The 21,076-nt window shown below is 37.4% G+C and overlaps 1 protein-coding gene across 1 annotated transcript in view; it reads right to left on the bottom strand.

The window, feature by feature from the left end:
• LOC143296465 (uncharacterized) overlaps positions 1–10,109 on the bottom strand; it is an 80,322-nt gene extending 70,213 nt beyond the window's left edge. The window contains exon 1 of the mRNA XM_076608411.1: positions 9,713–10,109. The gene's annotated coding sequence lies outside the window, so the exon portion shown is untranslated. The remainder of the gene's footprint in view (positions 1–9,712) is intronic.
• Between the last annotated feature and the right edge of the window lie 10,967 nt (positions 10,110–21,076).

Here is a 21,076-nt window from a genome sequence, read left to right as displayed (position 1 = left end):
CCTGTTCTGACTTCCCCTCACCCCTACATACAGCCTGTTCTGACTTCCCCTCACCCCTACATGCAGCCTGTTCTGACATCCCCTCACCCCTACATGCAGCCTGTTCTGACTTCCCCTCACCCCTACATACAGCCTGTTCTGACTTCCCCTCACCCCTACATACAGCCTGTTCTGACATCCCCTCACCCCTACATACAGCCTGTTCTGACTTCCCCTCACCCTTGTGACTACCTTTCCCTCTGACCTCTGACTCTGTGTCCACTCCTTCAGGTCAATAGTGAACTCAACTCGGCTGTCAGCACAAACGTTCAACTTACAGTTACAACAACAGTCCTCAGCCACACCAGTGACAATGACTGAATGAGTCGGATTCAATGACAGAACAAGAGCAAAGCTCAGAATATGTGAGAAGGATGTCTCACTGTTAAGGACCCCTATGTTCCTCCATCAGTGCACAAGGTTAGTCTGGTTTCTTCACAGGCTCCCACAGTCACGGTTAAATACTTTTTTCTGTGATGCACTATCAGTTTTGTATTGTGTACCATGCTTCTTTGTCAGTTTGTGCTCCTTCAATCCTTGTCACTGGCATGGAGATAAGATGTTTGTTTACCACCACCCAAGTTAAACTAAACTGTTGAATATTTGATTTACAAATAATAATAATCATACACAGTTGTACATGCCTTTATTCTCAGTCCTTCAGCTCCGGACTTGAAAAACTAGGTCATCCTCTTACTTTATAACCAAAACCAACAGGCCACTTGCAAAGACCAACTGTACCCTGGGTATCATTAGATTTAGATGTCTTATGATCACCTGAAGAAGAGTACATCCATGTATTTGAAGATCTTTCAGAGCAACAAATATGTTTAATGTCGGGCCACAAAGCTGATGGGTTCTCTGAAAAACACTTTGAACCTACACAGTACACTGAATGTCTTGCTCCCCTCAAACTGCCAAGCCTCAAGTAGCACTTCTGAAGTGAAGATGTGATACATCTCATGCAGCACCTCCAAGGGCTGAGCAACACAAAACTGACAGACCCAGATTTACGCTCTAACAGACAAGAAATGCCAGGGGCAACACGAAGCTCATCCAGTATCACAGCAGGCTTGATCTGAGAAGCAATTTTTCCAACAGAGTTGTAATTTGTATCAAAATGGAACTTGCTGTCATTCGAGCCCCATAAGTTGCGCATTCTAAAGCAGGCTGGATTCCTACTGGCTGCTGTCCCATCACTGTATGACCCCAGCTGCCACGTTTATTTTTTGCCATGCATGCAAAGTCTCAGCACAGAACGATGAGCAGGTCTGGCACAATAGGCCTCAATCATCATACACATGGTTCAAGTCTACAGCAGGCCTCACTTACTGAACACATTAACTGATAAGGTACTGAGTAAGAAAGAAAGTAAATATCAGAACTGCACTTCTGTTCATTTCAAAAAGCTAGGTTACTCACAAGTATAGCCAAAATGTTTTTCTTCAAGCTCAGAGTGCAGGCTACAGTACCTTTTGGAACATTAGACAATTAAGTATAACTGTAAAGCAGTCATATTCTCTTATGCCTACCAGTCTTAGTAACATGCACACGCATTTTCTCATGAGAATGTTTATGGAACCATTTATTATTTACCAGGTAATGCCATTTATAACACACACACACACACACACACACACACAACTGTAAAATGTTAGACATTTGAGGAGTTTTCTATTGAAAATTGATGCAACAATAACAAGTGAGTTAATAGATAAGTTTGTTAAAATTTAAATTACGGAAACCAATTTGATAAAAATTTTGTCATTTCTAAAGCACTCACACAGTTACAGTTACACAATGGATAAAAGTGCTTCACAGTCAAATGCACAAAATAACACACAGATACCCAGATCAAAGAAAGAATTTTTGATAACAATAATGATGATATTATAATAATATCATTATTATTTTTTAACACTTAATGAAGAGATGTGTTATAACACTCACTGATTGAAGAGAGGAAGAGCGCCTGATGCCATGTGCATGCGAAATAATTTTACTCAGATAAGGGACATAACCACTAATTTTTCAGTTTGGTAAGTGAAAATGTGTGTTTGAAAGTAAAAAAGGTTAACACACAGGACAACTCTCTCACTGTAACATTACCAACAAAATGTGTGATCTTACTGTTGTCTTCACTAACAATACAATTTCAAGGAAGAACTCCATTCATTTTACAAAACATAAAATTATGCATGTATATAACATGAATACAGATTTACAAATTAATTTATCATATGTGATACATTTGGTTGAAATTCATGTTTTTGTCAGCTACAACTCCAACATTAATGGTTCACTTGCAATAAGTTGGTGGTTACACAGATTTTTACCTTGCACTGTAGGCAGCCACACTCCATTTTCAGGGGAGTTCATGCTGAGTGTGTCTGTGTTCCCATAATCCATTAAAAAAAAAAAATTAAAAAAAAATGCTGACATCAATTTTGTACTTTGTGCGCATGTGCGGATGGATGGATGCTCCGACCATTTTCAAAGTTTTTGGCCAACTAAATTTCTAAATTAATAAAGATAAAATTGCATAGTGAACAGAAATTGATAAACAGTCCCTATTATGGAAAAGGAAAAGGAGATTCTTCGTAAAAAAAAAATGAAAGAAAAAAAAGAAAACTAATTTGCACTGAATACTTCCACGGACACAGACACCATTTTGTGCTACAAATTTCACTTTCGTTTTTGTTTTCTGCACCTCTAGAATGCATTAACAACTGACAAAGGTAACAATTTTTGTTTCTTGTTTCTCTGTTTTTGATACTACCAACAGGGGAAATAAGGTAACATCTCTTGATATTTGTTTTCTGTTTGATATTGTGTTCTGTTTCGTTATATTGCCAATATATAAAATTATATTGTTCAATTTATTGTCCATGTAAAGAGGGAAACATGTAACGGTAGAGTTGTGTGCAAAGATGAAACCGCGGAGTCAACGCAACAGTAGGGGGGGGGGGGGGGGGGGTGGGGGGCTCAAGCACACCCAAGAACAACACATCTGGCACAAGCAGAGTAACAGTCAAACAGAGAGGCAGGCCCTCGCTGTCTCAATTGACACCATGGCAGTGCCTAATTTGTGATGAACCCTGTGAGGATAGCGAAGTGGCAACGCCATCTATAAAGTGATTTAACTGCAAGCACTGGGTTCACCAAACGTGTGCTAAAATCAAGGCTATCTTTTCAGGCAACTGACGGAAAACAAGAGTCTGCAATGGGTCTGCGAACCCTGTCAGCAGACAAGAGAGAAGGGCAGACCAGACTAGAGACAAAACTTGACAAAATGATGGACGTGCTCTGCCAGAGATTAGAAGCAATAGAAAGAGAAATTGGGGGAGGGAAGCCGGAACAGGAGATTGAAGAAATTGTAGACAGAAACCTGACAGAAGCTCTAGAAGAATGGGAGGAAAAAAGGAAGAACATAGTGATAGTGAATTTGACAGAAAGTAGCAAGCTGACTGCAGAAGAAAGGAAAGAAGACGATATGAAGGAAATCATGAGGATCATGGACAAATGCGAGGTGACAATAGACAAAGAAGAGCTCACAAACCCTATCAGACTGGGTAAAATAGGAGGAAATAGACCCAGATTTTTAAAAGTGACCGTGACATCAGAAAATAAGAAGAAAGAAATAATGAAAAAAGCAGTTCACACAAACCAAGAAATCAGTGACCCCAAGAAAAGAGTATACATAAATAATGACCTGACTATGAAAGAGAGACAGAAATTCCAAGAACTGATGACTGAAAAAAAAAAGAAGGAAAGAATGGCCAAACGGGGAAAAGATCTGGTAATCAGAAACGGCAAAATAGTTTTAAAAAAAGAAAAGAAAAAAGAAGACTGACGACCGACTAGTTACTGACAAGGGAAAGGGAAATGGGACAAATGACCAAGACAAGGAGTGACTACAATCACAAAACATACTGACTGTAAATAGCTGTAAAGATTTTCTTCTCTCTAGTGATTGTATCATAATGTATAGTAATGTAGATAGGCTATCCAATAAGTTAGAAGAATTTAAAATAAGAGTCAGTGAGATAAGACCACACATTATTGGCCTAACAGAAACAATTCCAAAAAACCAAAGATATTTTTTCAATGTAAAAGAACATGGCAGTATCCCTTATTACAATATTTTCACAAATACAAATGAAAAGAGAGGAGTAGCCCAGGAATATTCTATTCTAACCAAGTCTGCTTTTAAAGAAAGCGTATGGTGTAGATTTAAAAGTGCAAATGATGAAAAAGTATTAATTGGATGTATATATACAAAAGTCCAAATTCATCAGAACAGAATATTGAAAAGTTATTTGAACTGATAAAATCTAAAGTATTGACAAATTCTGACAAAGTTTGTATTATGGGTGATTTTAATTACCCAGCTATACAGTGGGATGGTTCATGGGCAGGCCATTCTGATAATAATTTTATAGAATGTCTGAGTCACTCTGAGAGATGCTTTCCTGACTCAAAAAGTAGCAAGACCAACAAGAAATAGAACAGGTCAGAGACCTAGCATTGTAGATTTAGTAGTGGTGAACGATACCAGGTTGGTAATTAAAATCAAACACCTAGATTCTCTAGGAAAGAGTGGCCATAATATTCTGGTTTTCTAGCTCCATATTTCAATGGTGAAGTTAAAAGCAGAAATTAAGTATAAATTTGACCTAAAAAAAGGGGAAATTATAATAAAATAAGAGAAACTATAAATAAATGGATTGGACATACATGGAGGAACAAGATGTTAACAAGTGCTCGAATGATTTAAAGACACTAATACTTAAATCTATGGATAAATTTATACCTAAAATTACAGGTAGACAAGAAAAGAAATTAAAACCCTTATAGATGAACAGAAAAATAATGAGAAGCATCAAAAAGAAATATAAACTATATAAGCGTTTCTTAAGAACAAAAACAGGTTACTCCTATTTATGTTATGTAACACAAAGGAATAAGTACTGTAAGTTCATTAAAAAAGCTTTAAAAAAATTATTTAAAAAAAAAAGAGTATGAAAGAAACATAGCAAAAAACTGTAAATATAGCCCAAGAATGTTTTGGAAGTATGCACAGGAAAGAACTAAGCCAAAAACGGGAATAGGAGTACTGAAATTGAAAAAAGAAGATAGCAGTTTAGCAGAAACAGACAGGGAAAAAGCAGAAACTTTAAATAATTTCTTTGCGAGTGTTTTTTACGAAAGAGACTGTTAAAATTTACCTAACCTTGGAAAAAGCTCCAGATCAGGAAATATTAATCAATTTCCTGTATGTGATGTAAGCGTCACCCCTATGGCAGTGGAAAAATAAATTAAAAGCTTTAGACCCATATAAAGCACAAGGACCAGACCAAATACCTTCATGGCTCCTAAAAGAGTTGAGCAAAGATTTGGCTATTCCATTGAGCATCATCTATATTACTGTAATAAGTCACTTGAAAGTGCTTCCATACCAAACGATTGGAAGATGGCTGAGGTAACAGCGATTTACAAGAAAGGGTCAAAATAAGAACCAGGTAATTATAGACCAGTGAGCCTGACATGTATAGTGTGTAAGATTTTAGAATCTTTTATTAGAGATGCAATGATTTCACATATGAAAATAAATAACCTTTATGTAGAATGTCAACATGGCTTTAGACAGAATAGATCATGCATAACGCAACTATTAGAAGTAATTGAAGATCTGACTAAAATGACAAGATAGCGGTAAATCTACTGACATAATTTAATTAGACTTCAGAAAAGCATTCAATTCTGTCCCACACGAAAGACTTATTAAAATTAGCCTCGTATGGTATTACTGGTAACTTACTAAACTGGACAAGAAGCTTCTTAACAGGTAGAACACAATTAGTTAAGATAGGAGAAGAAAAGTCAACTTGTGCAAACATAATCAGTGGTATTACACAGGGCAGTATTCTTGGACCAGTACTTTTCACAATATATATATATATATAAACGACCTTCCTGATTGTATACAAAGTATGTGTAAAACTTTTGTAGATGACACTAAAATTTATGGTGATGCACACAACAATCTCATATTACAAACTGATTTATATACACTACAAGAATGGTCTGACAAATGGAACCTTTATTTTAATGTTTCAAAGTGTAAAGTAATGCACATAGGGGAAAAAAATCCAAATAACAATTACCATATGAAAATAGAAAACACGGCACAGAATATTGAGAAATGCCATAGTGAGAAAGACCTGGGATTAATGTTTGACAATAAACTATCCTTTGATACACATATTGATAATATTATAAATAAAGCCAATAAAATGATTGGTGTAATTAAGAGAAAGATATATTTCTCAATTTATACAAAGCATTAGTTAGATCGCATGTAGAATATGGTAATATTGTGTGGCACCCATACCTTAAGAGACAATCTGTAGCAAAAGAATGGGTCCAAAGAAGAGCAACGAAATTATTAAAAGAATGCAAGAAAATGAGTTATCAACAAAGACTTACATACTTAAATCTACATTCACTAAAATGTAGAAGAATAAGAGGAAATTTGATTGAAACTTAATATTAAATAACATAAATGATGTAAATGCAAGACATATCTTTAGAATGTCGGACTATGATATTGATAGTACAAGGGACTCAGTAAAGAAAATTTGTTTAGAACACTGCAACACCAACATTAGAAAAAATTCATTGGCTAACCAAATTGCACAGACATGGAATGCACTACTAACCGAATTTAAACTTGCGCAAAATACTAACACATTAAAAAATCTCCTTGATACCAACACCATCTTAAAAGAAAATTTTTTTGACTATGATGAACAAAACAAAGTTTCTTGCAGAAGTATACTTGCATACCCCACCCAGCAACAACAAACAAAAGAAAAATAAATAAATAAAATAAAATGGAAGAAGTGAAGATTCGATGGGGACATAAAAAGACCGAGAGGTCTAGGCAGATGACTGCCAGTCCCTATACTACTACAAGTACTACTACTACTGCAATTACAGGATCTTTATTGAATGTATTTGACTTAATGCATGTGTGTACACAAAGGGGATTAAGGCACTGGCAAATTGGCACAGAATACACTGACCTATGGCTTGGGATCAGAAAAAAAAACCCACCTTCAACTTAAACCCAGTAGATGCCAATCAATCTGAATTAAAACTACTACAGCCTACAGATCGAACATCCAACACTCTAGTCTGTCTTTCCAACACCTCAGCTGTTGCATCAGTCATTTATGTTCTCATAGGATGACCAGAAAACAAGTTGTTGTTGTTGTTTTTTTAAACAAGAAAATATTAATCATCCTGGGGCTGAAGACACACTCAGAAAAAATACAACTAGATAACTGAGTAGAACTTTCAAAAATTGAAATCTTTTAGATATGTATATATGTGTGTGTGTGTGTGTGTGTATGTGTGTGTGTGTATTTGCATGTATATTATCTACAGTCACCCGGTGGGGATACTGGTGTTTCTTTCTGTTAAAAATGATATCCCTACCATCCGGCCAAAAGTCTGCCCCAGAAATTTCCTCTTTTGTATCACTCTTATCAGCTTTTTTGTTTTATTTACTTTTATTTTCATATATCATTTTTTGCTGTACTTTGATACTGATCTATTTATTTTTTCTTTCTTTCCCCAATGAATGTGATACATAGTTCTTGAATTTCATATGCCCTATGCTGAATCAATTCCTGCCCTGAAACTGATTGATCCAGCTCAATCCAAAGATTAACAGTGAAAAGGGGCTCTGAAAGGACACTGCTTATCTAAAGGAAAAGATTGTTTATTTTAAAAATATATATATTGTAAAAAAATGTTTACTTTCATTATTATAATTTCATCTTTGGGTTACTATTTTTGAGATTGCATCACAAGTTGTCACTGATTAATGATTCCATACCACATACATCTGTTCAATCATAAATAATGTATATTATATGACTGGTTTAAAAAAAATATTGGACATATATGTTTATAAATTTAACCATGACACACATAAAAAAAAAAGAAAAAAGCTACACATCATTTACTGATTTTGACATACTTATGCAGACATATATACACGCATGCGCGCACATGAGAAAAACAATGACCATGAAAAAAGCAGTGTGAATATGTTACAGTTTAAGCCCCATTTTCCATGAAGAATGTACACTACATGTGGGTACATGTTACAAAAGATTAAATGTAGTGTTCAGCAGTATTAGAGGATTTTAATTAATTTAATGATAGTATTTATATAGCACTGAATCTTGTGCAGAGACAAATCTAAGCACTTTCACACTAGTCATTCACACGCATGCATAAATCTAAAACTGAAGACAAGGAAGAGGCAGGGGAGGGAGGCTATCTTGTGAAGAGGTGGGTTTTAAGGCCAGACTTGAAAAAGCTGAGTGTGGAGACCTGACGAAGCGAAAGAAGTTAATTCCAAATGCAAGGTCCAGAGACAGAGAAAGAATGGCGTCCACCAGTGGAGTGTAACTGTTTGATTCTGGGTATGCGTAAACAGAGTGGATCTGAAGCCAATCAGAGAGAGCGAGATGAAGTGTAGAGGTGAAGGCAGCCACAAAGATAGGAAGGGGCAGATTTGTGAATACATTTATAACATAGAGTGCTGATCTTATACTTTATTCTGTGTGAGACAGGGAGCCAATGGAGATGTTGCAAAATAGGAGTGATGTGCTCAGATCTTTTCTTTCTGAGGACGAGTCGGGCAGCAGAATTTTGTATGCGCTGAAGGGACTGAATGGATGAAGCAGGCAAACCAGACAATAGGGAGTTACAGTAGTCAAGGCAAGAGAGATTGTTAAGATTGTTCCTTTTTGTATCTATCTATCTTTGTTAGTTTGTATCGTAAGTGGGGGTTTTGTTTTGTTTGTGACTTGGAAAAAATTATGCACTCAGGGGACAAGACAAAAATTTAGTAACTCTACAGGGGACCTCACAGGAGGTGCAGTGTTTGGCTGTGTGCAACCAAATCAAATGATGGCCATTTCCTTCTGCAGAATTAGTCCACTTTCCATTCACAGTCACACTCGTACTCATGGTTCAAGCTGACTGAATCAAAAAGACTGACAGTTTGTTTCTGAAGGAGGTGTTATTGTGTTTGGTCAAATCCATACACTACACCACATCTGCTAGGCTAGCAGATGCCCAACCAGCAACATACCCAATGCACCTAGTCATGCCTTGAGTGCATGCATATATATTTATGTACCTGTCTGAGTGGATTTCTTCAACAGAATTTTGCCAGAGGGCAGCACTTGATGTTGCCATTGGTTCTTTTTCAGTGAACCAGGTGTGTGCTGCACAAATGATTCCATTTATCGTTTCACCCAAATGACTGGCTCAGTTTGAATTTCCAGTCTATGGGAGAAAGCAGGATTCAACCCCACACCCTCACAGACATTGTATTGGCAGATAAGGATCTTAATCATTCTGCTACCTTCCTCCATTAGAAAGGACTGACAGCAGACTGAATAGGATCTTTGCTGAAAATATGAAATGGAATGCTGAGAACAGATAGGCAATGAGAAGTTACTGAAGCAGAACCTGCAGATGGGTTATTTCTTTTACAATTGTTATTGATGTTTGCCTGTTTCAATTATGAAAATCAATAAACAAATGAATAAATAAATAAAGTGTTATTTGTTTCAGAGTGTGTTACCTGTTATCTGTCGTCACTTGCACTTTTTTCTCCCTCTCTGCACTATTGAAGACGTTCAGGTGTGGTGAATGTCCGTTTTTGTCAATAATCCAATCACACAGTGATGTAGGTTGAAGTGAAGCTGGTGTTCAAGTTTGGTAATCCAGTCATCCAGTGATTCAGGTTGAAACAATGCTGATCCATGCCGACGAGGAAACAACATGAAGGCAGTGTAAATACCGTAGTTCTCTGCAGCTGGCTTCAACCTGAAATGAGACAAGGTGACAGTCACTGAAAAACAACTGGTCCATGGAGGTCATCATTTTTTTTTTTCTCTCTGCCTTATTATGTGTATTTTCAAATGTTATTCTTATGATGCCATGAAACAAATCTTTTTTCTTTCTTTCTTTTTAAATTCTGCCAACTTTTGCATAGGCATTACAATTTTTTTTTCTAATGGGTTGATCATTTATCAGGTTCTTTTGCAGAGATTACATTTTAAAAAAAAATTTTTTTTAATCTAATATGTCAGTAAGTCTTCAGGTTCTTTTTCAATGAAACAACAGTTTGTTTGTTTTTTATTCAACCAGCTTTTGCATACATATCACAATTTTTTTTTTCCCCCAAATGGGTCAATGATTTATCAGATGGAGGAAGCAATACCCCATCTGCAAGAGAAAATAGTCACTCAGCTGCTGACACTCAGGTGACAAAAAAACAAAAAAAACAAACGGACAAAACCACAATGGAAGAGAGAAAAAAACCTGACATTTTCCATCTCTATAAACATGTATCTGCTGCAGAAACCACTTTGATCTGTTCAAATGTGTCGTAAAATGCAGTTCTGAGCTGCAAATACAACAACCAAACCAGGTAGAGTCAAGAATCTCAACCATCTGTATTTCTCCTCTTTTTTTATGATGCACAATGTGAACTCTGCCATTTGGGAAATTTCTGGCGATTGGAAAGTCCTTGGATGGACTTTAAACCCACTCACTTTGACAAAGAACAGTCAGCATCAGTTTACCATCCCATGAGGCTTCAGTGCCAAGTCTTTCCTCTAGTTCACAATGTTCAGTTGGCTCCAGATCATCTATAATTTTAATTACATGTAGATATATCTAATGTTCCTTCTACCAATCTACTGTAACATGTCACGGCAACTACCAATTCCATCCATACCGTTGAGCTTCCGGCTCTGGTTCTGGACACTTTCTGATCTTTCCTGGTTTCTTTTCTGCTCTTGATGACTTGAGGCCACTCCTGACAGAAACCAAGAACACCTCTCCAACACTGATGACTACAGTGGTGTTGGGCCTGGGACACTCCCTGAACTGAACACCTCTCCAACACTGATGACTACAATGGTGTTGGGCCTGGGACACTCCCTGAACTGAACACCTCTCCAACACTGATGACCACAATGGTGTTGGGCCTGGGGCACTCCCTGAACTGAACACCTCTCCAACACTGATGACTACAATGGTGTTGGGCCTGGGACACTCGCTGAACTGAACACCTCTCCAACACTGATGACCACAATGATGTTGGGCCTGGGACACTCCCTGAACTGAACACCTCTCCAACACTGATGACTACAATGGTGTTGGGCCTGGGACACTCGCTGAACTGAACACCTCTCCAACACTGATGACTACAGTGGTGTTGGGCCTGGGACACTCCCTGAACTGAACACCTCTCCAACACTGATGACTACAATGGTGTTGGGCCTGGGTCACTCCCTGAACTGAACACCTCTCCAACACTGATGACTACCATGGTGTTGGGCCTGGGACCCCTGGCCACTTCGCCTGTCAGCATTCTAGAGATGCATGTTGACAAAACTCACCAGGCAAGAATGCTATTATTTTGAATATCACTGGCAAGAATGCTATTATTTTGAATATCACTTTACACAGACCTTACAAATCCACTCTGATGAGAACTGAATGGATAAATTATTTCACAGATCCATCCTTCGAGTTTATGCTATTTTGTCTTTCAAAAAAAGAAAAAGGGGGAAAAAGGGGGGTTGTTCCCATCCTTTCACTGTGAGTCACGTTACTCTTATCTATTCTTATCATCTCAAACATAAAGAACCTCTATGATGCAGGCCTGTTATATTACAGAACGCTTGAACTTCCATGACAAACATTTTGCTTCATGTGATTGAATAGATCTCTTTTTATTTGCAGTTGTTTGGAGGAAACAAATCTCATTCCCTTGATTTGGTGATTTTGTTGTTTCAACAGAACTTTATATTACTTTACTGGTCTTTCATTTTAATGGATCAGCATGTGTTAATGAATTTCACTACAATTCACAGGATATCAATCAGTCTTTGCTTTTAATCATGCTTTTTTCTCTGTCACATCAACAAAACCATTTCCGAGGCATTTCCCCCAAACAGCTCCTCCGGAGTCTCCCATACAGTGACAACCACACCCAGGAGTGTGCTTTTGTCCACAGCAAGACATCATGTCATCATGAGGCCATGCACACTGCTGCTGAATCACTTCTGTTCTATTTTTTTCATTCTTTTATCTGTAATACTAGTAACAAAACCTTTGTAGATGCCTGGGTTTTGAACTGAAAAGTGAATTACACCTCAAAAGAATATTGATCATCAGCAGTAGTAATTCATTCTAGTCCTTCTGCAGTTCCTTACATGTTTTTCATAAAATAAAATAAAAATTTAAAAAATAATTAAAAAATCCAGATAGTTTTCCTGTCTGTAGACTGCCTGTAATCATTCCTGACAGCAGTGAGAAAGACTGCATTTTAAAACTGTTCATTGTACGTTGAGGAAGACCTGCACTTGCTTGGAATTGTTTAGTATAAAACTTCTTCTTTTTTAATTTTTTTTTTTAAATAACACAAATGTTTAAACTATGGATAATTTGTATTTTGAAGGAAACAAGTTTTTACACTGCATGATCAAAACCACTATTGTGCACACAAACACCTACAAAATCTTCCTCATTTGTAAATTAAAAAATATAACTAAATAAGGCCCAAAATTTAAAGCTGGGTGGATTTTATTCACAAGATTCCTATGATTTTCAGTGAATAATGAAATTCAATGATTTGAATTCCCAGAACCTGACAAGGACCCTGAAAAAATAGAATAAAGGAATATGCCTGCCTGGTTTATTCTGTTCTCATTATGATTTCCGCTATCACAAATAGTACTTACTCCTGAAGAGTATACATGTGAATCTATCCACCAATCAAAATTTACATTTTCAGAAGTCAATTTGCTACCTTGAGTACCATGAAAACAGCAGCAGTGATTCTCCCTCCTCAGTCGATGACAAAGTGAAAATGAAATCTTAACATATGCACATTTATCACAGTTCCTGAAAATGCAAAATGTGAAAAAAAGAAGAAGAATAAACAACAACATCAACTATACATACACAGATGTACGTTATTAAACACTAACAAATAATTTGGACCACCTCACTTGAATACCTCCCACAAATCAACTCATTTTCTAATGCTTCTGCCTCATCTTTTCCTGCTTCTGAAGAATCAAATATATGTGCAAACAAGTAACAATATTACCTATCATGCATGTCTTAATCAGTTAATGAGTTAGTGAGTTCTTTAGTTTAATGTCAGTTCACATTGCATCTTAATTGTTAAAGATAAATGTGTTAATGTCTGCCCATATATTGCCAACCACCGTAATGACCACAATAAGGTTTGAATAATTGGACAAATCATGCATCCATCTTTTGTAAACAGTTGATGATTTTTAGTTTTACCCTGACACACTTGAAAGTCTGAAGGAGATGGATCTAGCTCTTGTGTTCTTTTCTCAAAATCCTGTCACCAATTTTGATATTTTTACAGTTATGCAGTGCTAGGAGCTCTTAGAACTCACTTGTCAGTTACACATCAGGGCTTCTCTGCCTGTCAAAAGGAGGAGTTTGTATTATACTCCATGGTTTGGTGCTGCCTGTCAAAACGGTTATTAAAAAAAAAAAGAAGAAAAGAAAAAGAACTGAACCAATGGATGGGAATTGTCAACATTCTATCCACACACTCAAATCATCTTTTGTTTAACTTTAAGGTAAAATGTTCATTTCTAAATAAATCACATTGTCTGACTTCACTGATGCTGATGAATCCTGACAACAGACACATCAGAAACCTTGACAAAACCAAACATCAAGGTCTTTTTTTTTTCTTCTTTTTTTTTTATAATAAGTGTTTTAATTCCCAGGGAATGAATATTGAATTAATAACTGATATCACCAACATGACAAGAGCTATCTTTCTCTATGACCAATGGCATCCAGATGATTTCAGGGGCTGTTAGTGTTATGTCGCCATCTTTTCTTTCTCTCTCATTTTATGTCTTCCCATTCCACATGCTGTTTTCTACAACTCCTATCCTTATTCTCTCTAAAGATTTGATAATGGGCACTTAAAATGTCACTTTTTTGGTGCCCTAGAACTGTGAAATGCCAATTGGCGTGCTTTTGTTGCAAATGCTTTTTCATTTTTTAGCTATCCTAAGTCTCCCATTTTCTCTTCTTTTTTTTTTTCTTTTCAGGTTTCATTTTTGGTGGTGGTGGTGGTGGTGGTGGTGGTGTGTGTGTGTGTGTGTCTGTGCAAGATTTTGCATGTGTGTGTGTGTGTGTGTGTGTGTGTGTTTCTCCACAGTTAAACCTGGTGAGAAATGTGGTGGAATGGTGTGTGCCCAATACATCTTCCAGTTTTATTTTGTATTTGTGTACAGTCATTCTACTTCTGGGTCTTTTATTTTTCCAGGTTGACTGGGTTGTTGTTTCCTGTTGTGGTGTTGTTTCTGCACTGTTCAGCCCTGACAGGCTCTGTGTAGAAGGCCGGGCTCTGGTCTTAACCAAACTGAACTGATATCGTTGCAGTTCAATTCTGTATAGCAGGAATTAAAAATCATTAAGAAAAAAAAATCATATTCTTTAAACTTTTTAGTGTTGCCACCTGGAGTGGAGTGATGGCCTAAAGGTAACGCGTCCGCCTAGGAAGCGAGAGAACCTGAGCTCAACGGTTTGAATCCTGGCAGAATTGCCAGTATTTGTTCCCTTCCACTAAACCTTGAGTGGTGGTCTGGATGCTAGTCATTCAAATGAGATGACAAACTGAGGTCCTGTGTGCAGCATGTATTTAGCACACGTAAAAGAACCTATGACAACAAAAGGGTTGTCACTGGCAAGATTCTATTGAAAAATCTGCTTCGATAGGAAAACATAAAAAACTGCATGCAGGAAAAAATACAAAAAAACAGGTGGCACTCTCAGTGCAGCAACGCACTCTCCCTGGGTAGAGCAGTCCGAATTTCACACAGAGAAATCTGATGTGACAAAAAATAGTAATACAATAATACAATACTTCTGGAACACTGAAGACCTTCAAGAGAGATGCTGGGGCTGTGTTAACATTAGATGTTACAAATACTGTGATTGCAGTTTCCAAATCTTTGAGTTTTTAAGATTCACTGCTCAACTTGGTCCTGATAACAGTTGAGATTAAAGTGACAGGATGATGCCAGATGACTCGCATTACTTGCGTTTCACTCTGCATATCTGATACAACTTGAGTTGTTCGATCGTGTGTAAGAAACAGACCCATTTCATGCAGAAAATTATAGAAAAAAGACCTGCATCAAAATGGAGCGCTGAATCACTTTCACTGTCTCAGAATGTAACAAAACACTGCAATATCAAATCATGATAAGATGTATTCTGTGAGCCTTGAAAATGAGCACTCTTGCAGTCTGTTCCAAGTATTCAAATTTCAGTTTTACCCTGTCCGCCAATTTATGCAAACTATTGCATTCTTAGCTTCACATGTTTAGGGTTTTCCTAAATTCTGTTTGATCCAGGAACTAGAATGGTGAAGGCAGATATTCACTGGCATCAGTTTGTGTGTGTGTGTGTGTGTGTTTTGTTTTTCTATTTTTACACTTCTTCCTTGTGGAATTTCTAATGCACCTGATATTTTTCAGAAAGAGTATTCACACTGCAGATAATTATCCTTAAACAACAACAGAAATGTGGTTAACAACACACTCCCTCACTCTAAATGGAAAGGCAAAGCATCCACTTCTTAAGCACATAGAGTGGGTATATAGGACTTGTGATGAATAGTGAAACTTCAACTCCAGTTTAAGGCATATCATCTGCAAAGATGTGCATCCAGATATTTCAAAAACTCGAGCCATCATGGACAGAGAATGGCAAAATGTCACAGAGCTCTACAGGATCAAAGGGATGGTCAATTATTTTGTCTTCTTTTGACACACGCCATTGTTTTGTGATCCACCAACCAGCTACTGGCAAAGAAGACAGCTGCATTTTCAGCAATAAAGCTGCTGACTAATTCTATTAACCTGGACTGCGACAACATGACGCAACAAAGTACAGTGCAATCAATGCTGACATAATTGTCATTTAATGTTTTGTGCAGTTCTGCATATAAAAAAAAATTATTAAAAAAACAAACAAAAACATCCTGAAGCATTTACACTGTAGCGCTGGGCTATGATTGATCATTTAAAAGGCAAAACGCATGCAGAGACAGTATGTCTGGGCCTGTGAGCACTGGTATTTTTATATAATTTGAACTTGGATCATTCGACATGAACTCTGCTCTTGAATCATGATATACTTTTATGCTTCATGATAAATTTAGTGTATAACATATGGCACCCATGAAAGGGCAAAGCAAAAATGTCTTCACTGACAACTTTGATTTAATGTGAAAATTTCACAAATCTTGCCAGTTCTGATTACATGGTTGCACATGCAAACATGGTCAAGTTAATACCTAAACTGTGACAAGTGCTTCTTTTTTTCTTTTTTTGTTACTGTAGATCACTGCACAAACTGCACTTAATATCCACTACGGGATCTGCCAACATGTAGATCACATCTCATGTAATCAAACTGCAAAAACAATGAGAAATTCACTGCAACTGAGCAATCAGTCGACGATCCTGTCCTAGTGATACAGTCAGTGGGAGTTTTGGATGACTTAACCAAGGAAAATCTTCACTCTGGGACTGTGCACAAAAGAATGAACAAAAATGACAAATTGGACTGCATTCACCTTGAAGCTAATTTTGTTTGTGATGGACCAGGACAGCATCCCCCTCCATCAAGACACTGATACGTGAATTTACTGTTTTGACAGAACTTGTTCCCGAGATGGAATGATTCCATGCTTCATTGTCTAATGCCAGTCTTAGCAGACAGACAGATTGACAAATTGAAAATACAGCTTTTGACACAGAATATAGCAAAATACTGGCGGAGGAACAAATGGCAAAAGACCTTAAGCAAGAAATGAACATTTAAACGTTCATTTTCATCACCTCGATATACTGTGTGACTTGAGATCTTTACTTCTACAGCCTTGCTGACTGGCTCTGATCTTGATCCTTTTTTTATTTTTTTTTTTTTCAAAACAAAGCGAGAACAAAACAACAACAAAAACTGCAACATAAGCTTTTTTTTCCCCAGTGAACCACAGTGCTGGTCAGTACTGGCGTACTTTGTTACATGAATGTAGCTGTGTAGCCAAAAGAACAAGATGAAGAAGAAAATAAATATGCAGTGAGACAAACTGAGACTGAACAAATCTATGGTACATAATAACCTACACAAATCTGTTAAGTTCTGTAAGAAGTACCCCTGCATATGCTACTTCAGGGCAAACCAATGTAACCCCAGGCATATAAATCTTTGCACCTTCCCTTATCTGTTACTATAACTCCAATAAACTTCTACCACAAACGGGAAACACAGCATCCCTCCAAACGAAAGTGGAATGAAAGAAAAATGGGAGAGGTGAATAATCACACAAATGAACAGATGGTGCAGTTTGCATGGCCACCCTCGATACCAGGTCAAAAGAAGAACTTCACGCTGCCACCAAACATTGCTGCGCTTAACGATCCTAGAAAGTAGGTTACTCCAGTAATTTTGTATGTATTAAGTAGATCTACTGCATGGTATCCTCTCGAAGTTCGAGGATGGGTGCAACAGAATCTTCGTCTTGAAGTCAGTTTGGGGTTCCTACTCCATCACAACGCAATCCATTAAAAATGAAATATTGACCTTAATAAAAAGAGAAGTTCGAATATGTTTTGTTATTTGTTTGCTGGTTCATTCATCTATGATATGCTTCCAGTTAACAGTGCAGATCAGCCACCACTTGTATAAAATTTGGCAAGTTCTCTGACCTTGTCTGCCTTGGCTTGACTGTCATGGTTTCAACTCAGTTCAAGTCGCACACGACTCTTGGCAGAAAAGTATTCCATGTTGAATAATTCATTTTTATTTATTCAACAATAAAGAACATGACATCAACTTCAATAACGATTATCGTATATCCTTAACAATGTAAGCATGACCTCAGGGTTCCCATGATACCGAAATAAATAATTAATCATGACCAAAAGAACACTTACCTCTTGGCTCGGCACGTTGCTCTGTTGACAAAGGAAATAAATGTTGCGCACGCGCAATTTTCGCAGATGTGAAATCTGTTGCTCTTTTTTGTTTATAATGCAGTCGTAAGTGACGTTACGACGGGTATAATATAGTCTGTACTTGCAGTCTTCTTATCTAGCCTATTATTATTTACTTTTGAATAAGCAAAATGGTCCACAGCTGACGAACATGCGCATACTACTCTCAATGCCCATGTAGAGAACGAAAGTAGATGTTTCCCAGTTGTTAAAAGAAACCCTTCCGGTTCAGGCAAACTGTTCTCTGTTGACGATGGTCTCATATCCCCGTGCACTTTAAATGCATGTTTCTGCCTCTTCTCCCTATATTTGTATACCCTTTTATTACTGAATGTGCTTATGTTTTCGTTTACTGCCTGCATCCAAATTTTTAATGATGGGTTGAGAATACGCATGGCATTTATCCAGCAAAGTGCTTCCGGGTTATCACATCCAGCATACATTAGTGTGTCTCTGAATGGTCCAATCATTTATTTACTTAATTGTTTAGTTGTTTTATTAGTTTTATTTCGTTAACATGTTATAATTATTAATGTTTTCTCTTCTTTCTTCTCATGTCGCATTTGGTTGGCTCTCAAGGCCTGATGGGTCAATGCCAGGTCAGGTATGCCCCCCCAACCCCCACCCTTCCGCCAATATCTTTTAAAATTATTTTTTTAATTTTTAATATATTTTTTTGTAAGTATAGCAGATCTGCGTTTAAGGATCAGTCAAATAAATTTGACGCTTCCTTAAAACTGAAATTGATATTTCCGTCATTAACACATCGACTCCACAATGCCGGTGTTAAAACGAAAAGTTGCACCCCCGATATTTTATCTCCGGAATAATTTCACGGAAGAGGATGTCACTGGAGATTAGAAAAGAGAGATAAACCACTTGCAGAAATTGCTGAAGCCATGCAGCCTGCGCCGCGAGACGCATTCATTATTCATGAGCTGCCTTTGCCCCGCCCAAACTAAGGGAAAGCGTCAGTCGAACGCAGTCTCCTGAGTGATTTTATAATTTGGATTACACCTTTTTTCCCTTTTCTGTTTGCTTCATCCCACGCAGATGTCAAACTCAATTTTGTTGTGAATAACATTCCTAAATATTTATATGTATTGGTTACTTTAATTTCCCTATCACCACAGCACCATTTTTCACGAGTCGAAAGATGACCTCCATTGCGGAAAACTATAATATTGGTCTTATTGAGATTCACTGTTTGTTGTAGTCTGTCTGTTTCTTGCTTAAGGGCATTTAATTGATTTTGTAACCCTATGGGTGTGTCAGACAAGAGAACAACATCATCAGCAAATAGCATTAAGAGCAAATCTGTTGCGCCAGGTATTATTTGTATTCCATGTCTCCCCTTCTTTGATAACTCCACTGCCAATTCACTGATGAAAAAGGAAAACAGCTGTGAGCTTAGCATACAACCTTGTTTAACCCCTCTTGGACACTGAAAAAAGTCTGAATAAATACCTCTGTCACGAACACATACTAGTACAGAATCGTAGATGCTTTTAACAGCCATGTAAAACTCCCGAGAGAGAGAGACAGAGACAGAGACTTAGAGAGAGAGAAAGAGCACAATACAACGGTCTGCTCGGGCAACATGAAGCGTTCGTATATATATATGAATTATATATATGATTATGTACATATAGATAGATTTAGATTTACATACTGATAGATCTATATGAAATTATGTATGTATGTATGTATTCATGTATGTATGTATGTATGTATAGACAGATGTTAGAAGAGAGACAGAGCTGAATATGTGTTTTATGTTTTGATATATATATATATATATATATATATTTGTTGTTGAAGAAATGGTGATGTAAACCAGAAAGTGTGAAGAAAAAGTAGCGTTACGAAAACGCAGTTCAATAATTTACAACTGTCTCTCTCATGTGCAACATTGCGCTGGGGGGGGGGGGGGGGAGTTGGTGGGGGGGGGAGCTGCTTTATTTTCTTTTTATATTATCTACATTCAAGCAGATGCAAACGTGCTAAAAACCAAGCAAAAATGAATCGGTTTTCATTGTATACAGCGAATCTTACTACACGTGGGAAATTCCAGGCATAACTTAACTTTCGCTTTACTGCAGCTGAACCGTCAGAACCGACTAGTTTCCTTCAGGTGGGGAAGGAGAGGGTGATTTACCCCCACCCTTCCGCACTGCGTGTGTGCCCCAAAACGGCTTCAGCACTGTTATAGACAGTAAGAAGGGGCCTGCCGCGAGTGGTTTATCTCTCTTTTCTAATCTCCGATGTCACTCAGGATCAAGTGTTATCCAACCCAGATTTTACTCGGGATATAACACAATGACAGTAAAGACTTGACCGGTGGTCACTAACAACAAAAACAAAAAGTGTTCACTCCCTCATTTCACAAAAAATATACTAATAATTTTATGTGTGTTCTTGCTCAAGAAGATCAAAAGCTGGGACATGCTGAAAAGGTTGAAGCTGTTACTGAATAAACCCTACAGGAGGTTTTCTGAGAGAAAAAGCTGTTACAGATAACAGACCTTGAAAACTGTTCTTGGTTCCTTCACATACCAATGAGAGTTATTCCAAGTACGGAGAAGGGGGGAAAAAGACACCAAAAAACCCACGACTGAAATGTTTTAACATCAGAGACCAGACCTTTGTTTCTTCTTCTCCTTCAGCTTTGTGAAGTCATTGGGATGCCAGGCAGATGAACTGTTCATCAGATTCCTCCAGGTCTGCGGGCCATGTGTATATACCTTTAAACACACCTCCCCATGGCCTGAGTGCTTTAGTGGAGTGATGGGCTGGTACTAATGTCTGCATATGAAGCAAGAATCTGAGTGCATTGAATCATATCTCACACTCGCTAGTGT

This window comes from Babylonia areolata, chromosome 21 (assembly GCF_041734735.1).
Source record: "Babylonia areolata isolate BAREFJ2019XMU chromosome 21, ASM4173473v1, whole genome shotgun sequence".
Classification (NCBI taxonomy): Eukaryota; Metazoa; Mollusca; class Gastropoda; order Neogastropoda; family Buccinidae; genus Babylonia; species Babylonia areolata.
This window is presented reverse-complemented; position numbering and strand designations above follow the sequence as displayed.